The following is a 3,931-nucleotide window of genomic DNA, read 5'->3' on the forward strand; positions in this document are numbered from 1 at the left end:
TTTCCAATTCGAGAGAAGGTACAATTACCTCATCAAGTTCTACTTTCCTCCCACTCACTTCTTTCGAGACAAACTCCTTCTCTAGAAAGGATCCATTCTTAGCAACAAAGATCTTGCCTTCGGATATGTGGTAGAAGGTGTACCCAATAGTTTCTTTTTGGTATCCTATGAAGATGCACTTCTCTGATTTGGGTTTGAGCTTATCAGGCTGAAGCTTTTTCACATAAGCATCGCAACCCCAAACTTTAAGAACCGATAGCTTTGGTTTCTTGCCAAATCATAGTTCATACGGTGTCGTCTTAATGGATTTAGACGGTGCCCTATTTAACGCGAATGCATCTGTCTCTAATGCATAACCCAAAAATGATAAAGGCAAATCGGTAAGACACATCATAGAATGCACCATATCTAATAAAGTACGGTTACGACGTTCAGACACACCATTACACTGTGGTGTTCCAGGTGGCGTGAGTTGTGAAACTATTCCACATTGTTTTAAATGAAGGCCAAACTCGTAACTCAAATATTCGCCTCTACGATCTGATCATAGAAACTTTATTTTCTTGATACGATGATTCTCCACTTCACTCTGAAATTCTTTGAACTTTTCAATTGTTTCGGACTTGTGTTTCATCAAGTAGATATACCCATATCTGCTCAAATCATCTATGAAGGTTATAAAATAACGATATCCGCCGCGAGCTTCAACACTCATCGGACCGTATACATCGGTATGTAATATTTCCAATAAGTCATTGGCTCACTCCATTGTTCCGAAGAATGGAGTTTTAGTCATCTTGCCCATGAGGCATGGTTCACAAATATCAAATGATTCATAATCAAGTGATTCCAAAAATCCATCCGTATGGAGTTTCTCCATGTGCTTTACAGCAATATGACCTAAATGGTAGTGCCACAAATATGTTGCACTATCATTATCATCTTTGCATCTTTTGGCATCAATATTATGAATATGTGTATCACTATGATCGAGATTCAATAAACCATTTACACTGTGTGTATGACCATAGAAGGTTTTTTTACATGTAAACAGAACAACAATTATTCTCTTACTGAAATGAATAACCATATCACAATAAACATGATCCAATCATATTCATGCTCAACGCATACACCAAATAATATTTATTTAGGTCCAACACTAATCCCAAATGTAAAGGGAGTGTGCGATGGTGATCTTATCAACCTTGGAATCACTTCCAACACACATCGTCACCTCGCCCTTAACTAGTCTCTGTTCATTTTGCAACTCCTTTTTTGAGTTACTAATCTTAGCAACTTAACCGGTATCAAATACCCTGGGGTTACTATGAACACTAGTAAAGTACACATCAATAACATGTATATCAAATATACCTTTGTTCATTTTGCCATCCTTCTTATCCGCCAAGTATTTGGGGTAGTTCCGCTTCAAGTGACCATTCCCTTCGCAGTAGAAGCACTCAATTTCAGGCTTAGGTCTAGCTTTGGGCTTGTTCACGGGAGTGGCAACTTGCTTGTCATTCTTCTTGAAGTTCCCTTTCTTTTCCTTTGCCACTTTTCTTGAAACTGGTGATCTTGTTAACCATCAACACTTGATGTTCTTTCTTGATTTCTACCTTCGCTGATTTCAGCATCGCGAAGAGCTTGGGAACCTTTTCCATTGTCCCTTGCACATTATAGTTCATCATGAAGTTCTAGTAGCTTGGTGATAGTGACTAAAGAACTCTGTCAATCACTATCTTATGTAGAAGATTAATTCCCACTTGATTCAAGTGATTGTAGTACCCAGACATTCTGAGCACATGCTCACTGGTTGAGCTATTCTCCTCCATCTTGTAGGAAAAGTACTTGTCAGAGGTCTCATACCTCTTGACACGGGCATGAGTCTGAAATACCAATTTCAGCTCTTGGAACATCTCATATGCTTCGTGGTGTTCAAAACGTTTTTGATGTCCCGGTTCTAAGCCGTAAAGCATGGTGCACTAAACTATCAAGTAGTCCTCATCTAGAGCTTGCAAAACGTTCATAATGTTTGTATCTGCTCTTGCAACAGGTTTCTCACCTAGCGGTGCATCAAGGACATAATTCTTCTGTGCAGCAATGAGGATAATCCTCAGATCACGGACCCAGTCCGCATCATTGCTACTATCATCTTTCAACTTTTCTCTAGGAACATATCAAAAATATATAGGAGTTATATCGCGAGCTAATGATCTACAACATAGACATGCAAATACTATGAGGACTAAGTTCATGATAAATTAAGTTCAATTAATCAAATTACTTAAGAACTCCCAATTAGATAGACATCCCTCGAGTCATCTAAGTGATACGTGATCCAAATCAACTAAACCATGTTCAATCATCACGTGAGATAGAGTACTCTTCAATGGTGAACATCTCTATGTTGATCATATATACTATATGATTCACGTTCGACCTTTCGGTCTCCAGTGTTCTGAGGCCATGTCTGTACATGCCAGGCTCGTCAAGTTTAACCCGAGTATTCCGCATGTGCAAAATTGTTTTGCACCCGTTGTATGTGAACATAGAGCCTATCACACCCGATCATCACGTGGTGTCTCAGCACGATGAACTGTCACAACGGTGCATACTCAGGGAGAACACTTATACCTTGAAATTTTAGTAAGGGATCATCTTATAATGCTACCACCGTACTAGGCAAAATAAGATGCATAAAAGATAAACATTACATGCAATCAAAATATGTGACATGATATGGCCATCATCATCATCTTGTGCCTTTGATCTCCATCTCCCAAGCACCGTCATGATCTCTATCATCACTCGCTTGACACCTTGATCTCCATCATAGCGTCGTGGTCGTCTCGCCAACTATTGCTTCTACAACTATCGTTAGCACATAGTGATAAAGTAAAGCAATTACATGGCGTTTGAATTTCATACAATAAAGAGACAACCATAAGGCTACTGCCGGTTGCCAGTAAATTTTACAAAACACGATCATCTCATACAATAACATATATCACATCATGTCTTGACCATGTCACATCACAACATGCCCTGCAAAAACAACTTAGACGTCCTCTACTTGGTTGTTGCAAGTTTTACGTGGCTGCTACGGGCTTCTAGCAAGAACCGTACTTACGTACGCATCAAACCACAATGGTGATTTATCAAGTTTGTTGTTTTAACCATCAACAAGGACCGGCCGTAGTCAAATTTGATTCAAATAAAGTTGGAGAAACAGACACCCGCTAGCCACCTTTATCCAAACTAGTTGCATGGATGTCGGTGGAACCGGTCCCATGAACATGGTCATGTAAGGTTCGTCCGGGCACTTCATCCAACAATACCGCCGAATCATAATAAGATATTGGTGGTAACCAGTATGGCGATCACCGCCCACAACTCTTTGTGTTCTACTCGTGCATATCATCTACGCATAGACCTGGCTCGGATGCCACTGTTGGGAAATGTAGCATGCAATTTCAAAAAAATCCGACGCTCACGCAAGATCTATCTAGGATATGCATAGCAATGAGAGGGGAGAGCATCTTCATACCCTTGAAGATCACAAAGCAGAAGCGTTTATCAATGCGGTTGATGTAGTCGTACACCTTCATGATCCGTCCCGATGAAGTATCGAACGTACGACACCTCCGCGTTCAGCACACGTTCAGCTTGATGACGTCGCCTTCTTTATCCAGCAAGACGGGCGAAGTAGTAGATGTGTTCTGGCAGCACAATGGCGTGGTGACGGTTGGTGATGAAGAACAATCTCCACAGGGCTTCGCCAAGCACTACAGAAACTAGACGGAGGATAAACTAGAGAGGACGGGGTTGCCGGCACATGGCTTGCTGAATCTTGATGTGTCTTGGGTGCTAGCCCTGCCCCTCTATTTATATGTTCAGCCCAGGGGTCGAACCTTGGAGTAAAAGCCTC

Source organism: Triticum urartu, chromosome 6 (assembly GCF_003073215.2).
Source record: "Triticum urartu cultivar G1812 chromosome 6, Tu2.1, whole genome shotgun sequence".
NCBI lineage: Eukaryota > Viridiplantae > Streptophyta > Magnoliopsida > Poales > Poaceae > Triticum > Triticum urartu.